Source organism: Nerophis ophidion, linkage group LG04 (assembly GCF_033978795.1).
Source record: "Nerophis ophidion isolate RoL-2023_Sa linkage group LG04, RoL_Noph_v1.0, whole genome shotgun sequence".
In the NCBI taxonomy this organism is placed as follows: Eukaryota; Metazoa; Chordata; class Actinopteri; order Syngnathiformes; family Syngnathidae; genus Nerophis; species Nerophis ophidion.
Genome location: NC_084614.1, coordinates 2,850,364 through 2,864,085, shown reverse-complemented (window position 1 = coordinate 2,864,085; position 13,722 = coordinate 2,850,364). Strand labels below are relative to the sequence as shown.

Below are 13,722 nucleotides of genomic sequence, written 5' to 3'. Positions count from 1 at the left end.
TGCCTTCTTTGTTTTTTGTCTGCTTCCTCAGCTAAAATACTTCACATAGTCTTACACCATATACACTCTCGATTTTTTAGTCACGCTCCATTTCCTTAGTTTATTTAGTAGTAGTATTATATATGTACATTGACTATATACCTACTCAGTGGCCTAGTGGTTAGAGTGTCCGCCCTGAGATGGGTAGGTTGTGGGTTCAAACCCCGGCCGAGTCATACCAAAGACTATAAAAATGGGACTCATTACCTCCCTGCTTGGCACTCAGCATCAAGGCTTGGAATTGGGGGTTAAATCACCAAAAATGATTCCCGGGCGCAGCACCACTGCTGCTGACTGCTCCCCTCACCTCCCAGGGGGTGAACAAGGGTGATGGGTGAAATGCAGAGAATAATTTTGCCACACCAAGAGTGTGTGTGTGACAACCATTGCTACTTGAACTTTATTTTTATATGAATTGTACTTTAACACCCTCTGGTGTCAGTCTGCCGTCACTTCCTCTGCAATACCATAACAGAAGTATGGGCTTCCCTGCTAAGGCTGCTGCCCCCGCGACCCGACCTCTGATAAGCGGAAGAAGATGGATGGATGGAAAGAACCATAAGATAAACAAAATGAGATTATATTAATTTTTAAGATACTCTTTAATTTTGGAAAAGTTACTGTAAAGCAAGAGCTATTCTTGGGTATTGATTAATGCGAAGGGCTACCAGTTTGATACACACTTAAATAAATTGTATCTTTCTCATTCCGTCGTACATTTTTTTTTTCCTTTTACAGAAAGCTTTTTGTGGAGAATAAATGATAAAAATAACACTTGATTAAACGGTTTAAAAGAGGAGAAAACAGGGGAATAAAAGAAATTAAAATTTTGAAACATAGTTTATCTTCAATTTCGACTCTTTAAAATTCAATCAAAAAAAAAGAAGCAAAAAAACTAGCTAATTCGAATCTTTTTGAAAAAATTAAAAGAATTTATGGAACATCTTTAGTAATTTTTCCTGGTTAAGATTAATTTTAGGTCGTCCTTGCGGGCGACCTGGTGCCCGCGGGCACCTCGTTGGTGAGCCCTGATGTAAAGACTCCTCTGGTCCTTACGGGCGACCTGGTGCCTGTGGGCACCATGTTGGTGAGCCCTGATGTAAAGACTCCTCTGGTCCTTACGGGCGACCTGGTGCCTGTGGGCACCATGTTGGTGAGCCCTGATGTAAAGACTCCTCTGGTCCTTACGGGCGACCTGGTGCCTGTGGGCACCATGTTGGTGAGCCCTGATGTAAAGACTCCTCTGGTCCTTACGGGCGACCTGGTGCCTGTGGGCACCATGTTGGTGAGCCCTGATGTAAAGACTCCTCTGGTCCTTACGGGCGACCTGGTGCCTGTGGGCACCATGTTGGTGAGCCCTGATGTAAAGACTCCTCTGGTCCTTACGGGCGACCTGGTGCCTGTGGGCACCTCGTTGGTGACCCCTGATGTAAAGACTCCTCTGGTCCTTACAGGCGACCTGGTGCCCGCCGGCACCGTGTTGGTGACCCCTGATGTAAAGACTGCTCTGGTCCTTACGGGCGACCTGGTGCCTGTGGGCACCATGTTGGTGAGCCCTGATGTAAAGACTCCTCTGGTCCTTACGGGCGACCTGGTGCCCGCGGGCACCTCATTGGTGACCCCTGATGTAAAGACTCCTCTGGTCCTTACGGGCGACCTGGTGCCTGTGGGCACCATGTTGGTGAGCCCTGATGTAAAGACTCCTCTGGTCCTTACGGGCGACCTGGTGGCCGCGGGCACCGGGTTGGTGACCCCTGATATAAAAACTCCTCTGGTCCTTACGGGTGACCTGGTGCCCGCGGGCACCGTGTTGGTGACCCCTGATGTAAAGACTCCTCTGGTCCTTACAGGCAACCTGGTGCCCGCCGGCACCGTGTTGGTGACCCCTGATGTAAAGACTCCTCTGGTCCTTACGGGCGACCTGGTGCCCGCGGGCACCGTGTTGGTGACCCCTGATGTAAAGACTCCTCTGGTCCTTACGGGCGACCTGGTGCCCGCGGGCACCGTGTTGGTGACCCCTGATGTAAAAACTCCTCTGGTCCTTACGGGCGACCTGGTGCCCGCCGGCACCGTGTTGGTGACCCCTGATGTAAAGACTCCTCTGGTCCTTACGGGCGACCTGGTGCCCGCGGGCACCTCATTGGTGACCCTTGATGTAAAGACTCCTCTGGTCCTTACGGGCGACCTGGTGCCCGCGGGCACCGTGTTGGTGACCCCTGATGTAAAGACTCCTGCAATTGAAATGAATCACTGAAAATCCTTCCTTTTTAACATTTGAAAGAAACTGTTCTTTAGTCTAAAACTCCCAGTCCATATCAGAGTCCTGATAGAAGTGGATATCCGGGTCATTATATTTTCTAACTCATCCCACCAAAGACCTGGCATGCCCTTTGGGCGGGGCATGTCCACAATTACCTAATTAGCGTGTTCTGTTCTCTTTCAGCTATTTGGCTGACATCAAAAGGCTGGATCACCGCCAGTGGCTTCAGTCTTTTGAAGTGTACCTTGAGACCGGTTTGGAAAAGGGCCATCAACATGTGGAAAAACCACCTCCGCTGTTCTTGCCAAGGACGGTCCAGCGTGACCCAAGCTGTGCCCGTTGAAGTGGACCGCGGTATGAACGTCTATACCAGTTTCCCATGAGGACAGGGATGGGTCGAGAGCAACACCCAGGTACGTGGAGTGCGTCAGCAAATCCAAAGTCCTCGGTACAGCAAACAGGTTTTTGGAGCAATTAACAAACCGCCAGCGCCCATTTGTATGGGAGTGCTTTTCTAAACGTCACCAACGTGATCCAAACAGGCGGGTCTAAATACTGGTTCTTCTCGAGAACCCGATTAGAGGAGTTTCAATACCTGGGAATCATGCGAGAGTTTCTCTATCGGTCACCAGGAACATTGCATCCAGTTGAGTTAACGCCAGCACAAACGTGAGCGGACACAAATACAAACCCCGTTTCCATATGAGTTGGGAAATTGTGTCATAAACTTTATCCATCCATCTTCTTCCGCTTATCCGAGGTCGGGTCGCGGGGGCAGCAGCCTAAGCAGGGAAACCCAGACTTCCCTCTCCCCAGCCACTTCGTCTAGCTCTTCCCGGGGGATCCCGAGGCGTTCCCAGGCCAGCCGGGAGACATAGTCTTCCCAACGTGTCCTGGGTCTTCCCCGGTTCGACACCTAGGGAGGCGTTCGGGTGGCATCCTGACCAGATGCCCGAACCACCTCATCCGGCTCCTCTCCATGTGGAGGAGCAGCGGCTTTACTTTGAGTTCCTCCCGGATGGCAGAGCTTCTCACCCTATCTCTAAGGGAGAGACCCAAACTCATTTCGGCCGCTTGTACCCGTGATCTTGTCCTTTTCGGTCAAAACCCAAAGCTCATGACCATAGGTGAGGATGGGAACGTAGATCGACCGGTAAATTAAGAGCTTTGCCTTCCGGCTCAGCTCCTTCTTCACCACAACGGATCGGTACAACGTCCGCATTACTGAAGACGCCGCACCGATCCGCCTGTCGATCTCACCATCCACTCTTCCCCCACTCGTGAACAAGACTCCTAGGTACTTGAACTCCTCCACTTGGGGCAGGGTCTCCTCCCCAACCCGGAGATGGCACTCCACCCTTTTCCGGGCGAGAACCATGGACTCGGACTTGGAGGTGCTGATTCTCATTCCGGTCGCTTCACACTCGGCTGCGAACCGATCCAGTGAGAGCTGAAGATCCCGGTCAGATGAAGCCATCAGGACCACATCATCTGCAAAAAGCAGAGACCTAATCCTGCGGTCACCAAACCGGAACCCCTCAACGCCTTGACTGCGCCTAGAAATTCCGTCCATAAAAGTTATGAACAGAATCGGTGACAAAACTTTATTTTTTTTGCAAATAATAATTAACGTAGAATTTCATGGCTGCAACACGTGCCAAAGTAGTTGGGAAAGGGCATGTTCACCACTGTGTTACATCACCTTTTCTTTTAACAACACTCAATAAAGGTTTGGGAACTGAGGAAACTAATTGTTGAAGCTTTGAAAGTGGAATTCTTTCCCATTCTTGTTTTATGTAGAGCTTCAGTCCTTCAACAGTCCGGGGTCTCCGCTGTCCTATTTTACGCTTCACACATTTTCCATGGGAGACAGGTCTGGACTGCAGGCGGGCCAGGAAAGTACCCGCACTCTTTTACTACAAAGCCACGCTGTTGTAACACGTGGCTTGGCATTGTCTTGGCATAGCTCGGTTGGTAGAGCGGCAACTTGAGGGTTGCCGGTTTGATTCCCGCTTCCGTCATCCTAGTCACTGCCGTTGTGTCCTTGGGCAAGACACTTTACCCACCTGCTCCCAGTGCCACCCACACTGGTTTAAATGTAACTTAGATATTGGGTTTCACTATGTAAAGCGCTTTGAGTCACTAGAGAAAAGCGCTATATAAATATAATTCACTAATTCACAAATGTTCCACTATACAGTCCGGATGGTTCTTTTACTTTCTGGTCAGACCACAGAGCAGTTTTCCACTTTGCATCCGTCCATCTTGGATGAACACGGGCCGCGCGAAGCGTTTCTGGGTGTTGTTGATAAATGGCTGTGGCTTTGCATAGTAGAGTTTTAGCTTGCACTTACTGATGTAGCGACCAACTGTAGTTACTGACAGTGATTTTCTCCAGTGTTTCTGAATGTGGCTTGGCATTGTCTCGCTGAAATAAGCAGGGGCGTCCATGAAAAAGACCGCGCTTAGATGACAACATATGTTGTTCCAAAAGCTGTATGTACCTTTCAGCATTAATGGTGCCTTCACAGATGTGTAAGTTCAGTAATGCGGACGTTGTACCGATTCGTTGTGGTGAAGAAGGAGCTGAGCCGGAAGGCAAAGCTCTCAATATACCAGTCGATCCACGTTCCCATTCTCACCTATGGTGATGAGCTTTGGGTTATGACCGAGAGGACAAGATCACGGGTAAATGAGTTTCCCCTGCCGGGTGTTGGGTCTCTCCCTTAGAGATAGGGTGAGAAGCTCTGCCATCCGGGAGGAACTCAAAACTCCTCCACATGGAGAGGAGCCAGATCAGGTTGTTGGGGTATCTGGTCAGGATGCCACCCGAATGCCTCCCTAGGGAGGTGTTTGGGCCATGTCCGACCGGCAGGAGCCGGCGGGGAAGACCCAGGACACGTTGGGAAGACTATGTCTCCCGGCTGGCCAGGTAAAGCCTCGAGAATGCCTCGGGATCCCTGGACAAGCGGAATTAGATGGATGGATGGTGTTTAAAAATAACTTAGATGAATATCGCGTTTATCTAAACACTGAAAGCGCTCACAGAGAAGTGGGACTCAACATTCATTCACACCTGGTGGTGGTAAGCTACATCAAGCTGCCCTGGAGTGGACTGACCGCCAGTTTGCGACTACGGCCCCTCCGACCACCACCTATCATTCATTCACCAGTGTGAGTGGCACCGGGGGAAAAGGGTGAAGTGTCCTGCCCAAGGACACAACGGCAGCCATTTTTGGGATGTCAATAGGTGGGAAGCGAACCTGCAACCCTCAGGTTTCTGGCCGGCCGCTCTACCCACCACGCCATGCCGCGTTTAAGTGGAATAGAGATATGACTCCAGGAGACTTCCACTCAAGCTAGTGACAGAGACAGATATCTACATATATCCATATTTAGGAGTTATTTCTTTCTATTCATAGTCATATCTGATTTTTCCATTTGTTCTCTTTTTGGTTGCGACCTGAATGAGAACCAGCACCTCCAAGTCCGAGTCCATGTTCTCGCCCGGAAAAGGGTGGAGTGCCATCTCCGGGTTGGGGAGGAGACCCTGCCCCAAGTGGAGGAGTTCAAGTACCTAGGAGTCTTGTTCACCAGTGAGGGAAGAGTGGATGGTGAGATCGACAGGCGGATCGGTGCGGCGTCTTCAGTAATGCGGACGTTGTACCGATCCGTTGTGTGGAAGAAGGAGCTGAGCCGGAAGGCAAAGCTCTCAATTTACCGATCGATCTACGTTCCCATCCTCACCTATGGTCATGAGCTTTGGGTCATGACCGAAAGGATAAGATCACGGGTACAAGCGGCCCAAATGAGTTTCCGGGTCTCTCCCTTAGAGATAGGGTGAGAAGCTCTGCCATCCGGGAGGAACTCAAAGTAAAGCCGCTGCTCCTCCACATGGAGAGGAGCCAGATGAGGTGGTTCGGGCATCTGGTCAGGATGCCACCCGAATGCCTCCCTAGGGAGGTGTTTAGGGCACGTCCAGCCGGTAGGAGGCCACGGGGAAGACCCAGGACACGTTGGGAAGACTATGTCTCCCCGCTGGCCTGGGAACGCCTCGGGATCCCCCGGGAAGAGCTAGACGAAGTGGCTGATGAGAGGGAAGTCTGGGCTTCCCAGCTTAGGCTGCTGCCCCCGCGACCCGACCTCGGATAAGCGGAAGATGATGGATGGATGGTTGTTTGCTAGTAAACTGCGTGTGTTAACCTTGAAGCTTGAAGAATGTAAGGAGTAGCCATACTCCCTTCTTATCTCTTCCTGTCCCAGGCTTAGCAGAACAACAGATATGTGGATTTGTTCTGCTAGGTGTGGGCGGGGGAGATAGTGAAGAAGACAGCGCGTCCTTAGGGTTTTCAGATCAACTAGGAGACGCGAATTGAATGTGTTGTTTTTTAGGTTGGTCCCTCCAAAGCTTTGGAATAAATTGCAAAATACTTATTGTGTTTTGGGTTATCATTTAAAACCAGTTTATGTGTCATCAAAAGAACTTGGGATTGACCAGCAACTTAAAGTCCCTGGGAGGAACATCTGGTCCAAATGCAATACTAGCTAGCTGTTCCTGTACTCGTTCAATGATTTTGGGGCCAATATCCCTAGCTAGCTAGGTCTATGTACCGACACAGTCTCATGATGAACCGAAAAGCTTTCTCCGTTAGCCGTGATGCTAATTTTCCCTATGTTAAATCCCATTCATTTATGCTAACAACGTTAGCGAACCGGATTTACCTTTTTGTGATGTGTACAGTTCAACTCGCAAATGCTTAATCAAAACGTGCCGTTTCCTGTCGTCATAGTGTCCGGAAATTTACCGGAACCTTTCCAGCCTTTTGCAACCCTAGTCCCGCGTCGCATGACGAGATGCCGTCCGCCCTGTCTGAGGTAAATTACGCGTGCATTCCCCACGATAAGCCACTATTTTGGCTTTGAACCAGACGGATTATAAAACGCCGCGCATAATTTAAGAATTTATTTTACTTATTTTTTTTATTTTTAAATTTGCTGGCGCTATAAAAACGTTTTGAAAAGTGGTGTATTCTTTGTGCTACGGTGCCATCTTAAGGATGAGTTTGCCCACTGCAGGTGCTATAGTGTCCTGCTGTTGAGCGCCTTCAACCGGAAGTGCAAGTGCAATTCCGTCTTCCGGCCATTTCTACTCGTATGGATTCTTTATTCATCACTCCAAGCAACTTTTTTTTAAGTTGTACAATATAGCTAAATAATACTTACTTACTAAAGCGTCACACGTGAATAATGCTGTATAATAGACTGTATTTATATTATTCACATGTGAATAATGCTGTATAATAGACTGTATTTATATTATTCACATGTGAATAATGATGTATAATAAACTGTATTTATATTATTAACATGTGAATAATGCTGTATAATAGACTGTATTTATGTTATTCACATGTGAATAATGCTGCATAATTGACTGGATTTTAGTAAAAAAAACAAAAGATCAGATTATTTGACATTTGTATCAACATCTATTGGTGGGAATAGTTCTCTTGTTCTATTTTTGTGTTCATAAGGCTCTGCTTGTATTTATTTATTTAAATGATTTCTTTATTTTAAAAAAAAAATACAATATTTATTCAAAATATTCATTTTTAAATAGTTTAAATGATTTATTAATTCCTTTAAATTATTTGTTTTTTAAATCTTTTTTACTTTTTATATAAATTTAAATTAATCATTTATTTGTAATTTAGATTTGTGTTTTTTTTGTTTTGTAAAAAAAATACTTTCATTTATTTATTCATTTATATATTTTATTTATTTATTTAATAAAACATTGTAGTTGGTAATTAATTTATTTAAATTATTTATGTATGTATTCATTAAAAGTATATAATTATTAATTTATATTTGTTTATTTTTTAAATATTCATGCATTTATTTAGTTATTTATGCAAATGTGTTATTTTTTGTTATGTTTTATTGTTATTTATTATGAATTTATTCATACATTTTATGTTTTTATTTATTTTAATAGATTTATTTTAAAATCATTTGTTTATTTTATTTATTGATGTATTTAAATGATGCATGTATTTATTTATTTATAAAAATTATGCATTTATTTATTTACATGTAGTTATTTTTTAAATGTATGTATTATTTTTGTTCAAATTATTCATTTATTTATTTATATATGTGTGTGTGTGTGTTATCTATTTATTATGTTTTTATTTGATCTTTTTACATTTATTTATTTATTGAAATATTCATTTTATATATTTATTATAGAGCATTTATTTTAAATTAATCTACATATTTATTTCATTTACCTATTTATTTAAAGTATGTATTCATTAATTTAAATTATTTATTTATTTCATTTACTTATTTTTTTTTATTGTCCTTGGATTAACAATAACAGCCTTATTGTAAATTGAGCCAAAAAAAGAAATAAAAAAAATGTGTCCTCAAAATTCCACAAACAATACCCGATTATGACAATGTTTCAGTTTTTTTTACATAGATTATATTGCAAATGTATTAAAAGTTTTCACAGCATTTGCTCGATACTTTGTCGATGCACTTTTGGGCAGCAATTGCACACCTGTCTTTGGGCTTTTTCTCTCATTCCTCTTTACAACGCCTCTCACGCTCCATCAGCTAGGATGCGAAGCTTTGGTTTTCATCCGGCATGAAGCATGTGAGGCTGTAAAACAGGGCTCACCAGCCTTTTTGGGTACTGATTAATGCCAAGGGCTACCAGTTTGATACACACTTCAAAAAATTACCAGAAATAGCCAATTTGCTCAATTTACCTTTAACTCTATGTTATTATTAAAAATTAATTATATATATCTTTGTGGAAACACTGATCATCTTAATGATTTCTCACAATAAATATATATAGAAACAGACAAATATAAAAAATAGGGTCATTCCGTCGTACATTTTTTTTCCTTCTACGGAAGGTTTTTGTAGAGAATAAATGATGAAAAAAAGCACTTAATTGAACAGTTTAAAAGAGTAGAAAACACGAAAAAAATGACAATTACATTTTGAAAAAGAGTTTCTCTTCGATTTCGACTCTATAAAATTCAAAATCCCATCAAAAAAAAGAAGATGTAAAACTAGCTAACGCGAATCTTTTTGAGAAAATAAGAAAAAAAAATTATGGAACATCATAAGTAATTTTTCCTGATTTTGACATGTTTTAAAAAGGTTAAAATCCAATCTGCACTTTGTTAGAATATATAACAAATTGGACCAAGCTATATTTCTAACAAAGACAAATCATTATTTCTTCTAGATTTTCCAGAACAAAAATTTTAAAAGAAATACAAAAGACTTTGAAATAATATTTAAATTTGATTCTACAGATTTTCTAGATTTGCCTGAATATATTTTTTTTGATTTTCAACCATAACAAGTTTGAAGAAATATTTCACAAATATTCTTTGTCGAAAAAAACAGAAGCTAAAATGAAGAATTAAATTACATTATTTATTATTCTTTACAATAAAAAAATACATTTACTTGAACATTGATTTAAATTGTCAGGAAAGAAGAGGAAGGAATTTAAAAGGTAAAAAGGTATATGTGTTTAAAAATCCTTTTTAAGGTTGTATTTTTTTCTCTAAAAATGTCTTTCTGAAAGTTATAAGAAGCAAAGTAAAAAAAAAAAATGAATTTTTTTCAACAAGTAAAGACCAAGTCTTTCAAATATTTTCACGGATTTTCAAATTCTATTTGAGTTTTGTCTCTCTTAGAATTAAAAATGTCCAGCAAAGTGAGACCAGCTTGCTAGTAAATAAATACAACTTAAAAAATAGAGGCAGCTCACTGGTAAGTGCTGCTATTTGAGCTATTTTTAGAACAGGCCAGCGGGCGACTCATCTGGTCCTTACGGGTGACCCCTGCTGTAAAAAAATTTTTTAAAGATTTTTAGACTAATCGTGATTCTTATTTTTACCGATTCTAAATCCATCCATCCATCTGTTTACCTCTGCTTATCCGAGGTGGAGTCGCGGGGGCAGCAGCCTAAGCAGGGAAGCCCAGGCTTCCCGCTCCCCAGCGACTTGGTCCAGCTCCTGCCGGGAGATCCAGAGGCGTTCCCAGGTCCAGCCGGGAGACATATTCTTCCCAACGTGTCCCGGGTCTTCCCCATGGCCTCCTACCGGTCGGATGTGCCCTAAAAACCTCTCTAGGGAGGCGTTCGGGTGGCATCCTGACCAGATCTAGTCCGATTTACAGATTTACTTTAGAAATGACAAGTCTTGTTGACTTGATCAAATGTTTGAGTCCATTTTTATCCAACAAAACCAGTTTTCTTTTAAGTCATACAGAAATAGTTTATCTATTTTATTTAGGAACGTAATCAACCAAAGAAGTGGCATCCAATGTTATTAAAAAGTCTTGATTTTGAGACAAGAACCGAATCGCCTGGTGCCCAAAAGACTCGCAGCCCTACTGCCTTCATCTTAGTCTAGTCAGGGAGGTGACCGGGGACCAGGTGGTCACCTCCGTCAGAGATACACGGTCCCTCTGTGGAGAGAGGACAACCCCCCCCCCCCCCCCCCCCCCCAATCAGGCCCGTATGGCAGAGTCCAAAAACGTTTGCCCAAATCCCACCGAAAGACTCTCAGACCATGAAAAACTCGGTTCTCTAAGTCTTATAAGACTAAGATTGAAGTCTCAGGCGGGATCGCCAGGATGAAACCAGGTTTTCAGCGTGGGAACTGAGAGACTAGTCAGGAGAGAGGAGAACCCCCCAATCAGGCCCATATGGCAGAGTCCAAAAACGTTTGCCAAAATCCCACCGAAAGACTTTTAGACCATGAGAAACTCAGTTCTCTAAGTCTTATAAGACTAAGATTGAAGTCTCAGGCGGGATCGCCAGGAGGAAACCAAGTTTTCACCATGGGAACTGAGGGACTAGTCAGGAGAGAGGAGAACCCCCCAATCAGGCCCGTATGGCAGAGTCCAAAAACGTTTGCCCAAATCCCACCGAAAAACTCTCAGACCATGAGAAACTCCGTTCTCCAAGTCTTATAAGACTAAGATTGAAGTCTCAGGCGGGATCGCCAGGAGGAAACCAAGTTTTCAGCATGGGAACTGAGGGACTAGTCAGGAGAGAGGAGAACCCCCCAATCAGGCCCGTATGGCAGAGTCCAAAAACGTTTGCCCAAATCCCACCGAAAAACTCTGACCATGAGAAACTCCGTTCTCTAAGTCTTATAAGACGAAGATTGAAGTCTCAGGCGGGATCGCCAGGAGGAAACCAAGTTTTCAGCGTGGGAACTGAGGGACTAGTCAGGAGAGAGGAGAACCCCCCAATCAGGCCCGTATGGCAGAGTCCAAAAACGTTTGCCCAAATCCCACCGAAAAACTCTCAGACCATGAGAAACTCAGTTCTCTAAGTCTTATAAGACGAAGATTGAAGTCTCAGGCGGGATCGCCAGGAGGAAACCAAGTTTTCAGCGTGGGAACTGAGAGACTAGTCAGGAGAGAGGAGAACCCCCCAATCAGGCCCATATGGCAGAGTCCAAAAACGTTTGCCAAAATCCCACCGAAAGACTTTTAAACCATGAGAAACTCAGTTCTCTAAGTCTTATAAGACTAAGATTGAAGTCTCAGGCGGGATCGCCAGGAGGAAACCAAGTTTTCAGCATGGGAACTGAGGGACTAGTCAGGAGAGAGGAGAACCCCCCAATCAGGCCCGTATGGCAGAGTCCAAAAACGTTTGCCCAAATCCCACCGAAAAACTCTCAGACCATGAGAAACTCCGTTCTCTAAGTCTTATAAGACGAAGATTGAAGTCTCAGGCGGGATCGCCAGGAGGAAACCAAGTTTTCAGCGTGGGAACTGAGGGACTAGTCAGGAGAGAGGAGAACACCCCAATCAGGCCCGTATGGCAGAGTCCAAAAACGTTTGCCCAAATCCCACCGAAAAACTCTCAGACCATGAGAAACTCAGTTCTCTAAGTCTTATAAGACGAAGATTGAAGTCTCAGGCGGGATCGCCAGGAGGAAACCAAGTTTTCAGCGTGGGAACTGAGAGACTAGTCAGGAGAGAGGAGAACCCCCCAATCAGGCCCATATGGCAGAGTCCAAAAACGTTTGCCAAAATCCTACCGAAATACTTTTAGACCATGAGAAACTCAGTTCTCTAAGTCTTATAAGACTAAGATTGAAGTCTCAGGCGGGATCGGCCGGGGTCTAAGATGAACGTACGGAGACATCCTGGATGAAAACCACAATGTAGTAAGGAGAACCCTCCAATCAGGCCCGTATGGCAGAGTCCAAAAACGTTTGCCCAAATCCCACCGAAAGACTCTCAGACCATGAAAAACTCAGTTCTCCAAGTCTTATAAGACTAAGATTGAAGTCTCAGGCGGGATCGCCAGGAGGAAACCAAGTTTTCAGCGTGGGAACTGAGAGACTAGTCAGGAGAGAGGAGAACCCCCCAATCAGGCCCATATGGCAGAGTCCAAAAACGTTTGCCAAAATCCCACCGAAAGACTTTTAGACCATGAGAAACTCAGTTCTCTAAGTCTGATAAGACTAAGATTGAAGTCTCAGGCGGGATCGGCCGGGGTCTAAGATGAACGTACGGAGACATCCTGGATGAAAACCACAATGTAGTAAGGAGAACCCTCCAATCAGGCCCGTATGGCAGAGTCCAAAAACGTTTGCCCAAATCCCACCGAAAGACTCTCAGACCATGAAAAACTCAGTTCTCTAAGTCTTATAAGACTAAGATTGAAGTCTCAGGCGGGATCGGCCGGGGTCTAAGATGAACATACGGAGACATCCTGGATGAAAACCACGATGTAGCAAAGGGGGATCCTGATAAAGCACCATAAAGAACAGATGTGGCAAAGGTTACAAAGTCTGGGCACGGTTCGAGGAGCAAGCGACAGGTTGGTTAAGACCCCAAAGGCCAAGGACAACGCCTCATTTTAAGAACCAAGGAAAGACTTACCGCTCTGAACGAAGTCGGTTGTTGAGTCCTGACCCGCCGTTGACTTAATGTCTGGCTGCTGTGTCTTCTTGCCGACTTAAAGACTAGAAACGCCTTTAAGGCGGACACGTCCGCAATTATTTATTAAGTGCATGTTGTTCTTTGACAGCAATTAGTCAGCAATAGACAATGAATCATCTCCAGTGGCTTAATGAAACATATTAAGCAGGGCCAAACCCTGATGACTCTACTGTACTCTACTGTACTCTACTGTACTCGACTCTACCGTCACTCACATCCTTCCCGGTCCGGATCAAGACTCTGCAGAACCTCATTAGTGTGTGGGCAGGGGCTCATCCACAGACCCCAAAACTAGTAAATAAAACGAGAAAACAGCAACTCATTTTCCACTTATATTCAATAGAATAGAGTGCAAGGACAAGATATTTAATTTTCACATTTTATTATTATTTTTTTAGCAAATCATTTCAAATCAATCA

The 13,722-nt window shown here is 44.1% G+C and overlaps 1 protein-coding gene across 1 annotated transcript in view; it reads right to left on the bottom strand.

Moving 5' to 3' along the window:
* LOC133551135 (mucin-19-like) overlaps positions 1 to 13,327 on the bottom strand; it is a 55,888-nt gene extending 42,561 nt beyond the window's left edge. Inside the window, exon 1 of the mRNA XM_061897520.1 lies at positions 13,244 to 13,327. The gene's annotated coding sequence lies outside the window, so the exon portion shown is untranslated. The remainder of the gene's footprint in view (positions 1 to 13,243) is intronic.
* Between the last annotated feature and the right edge of the window lie 395 nt (positions 13,328 to 13,722).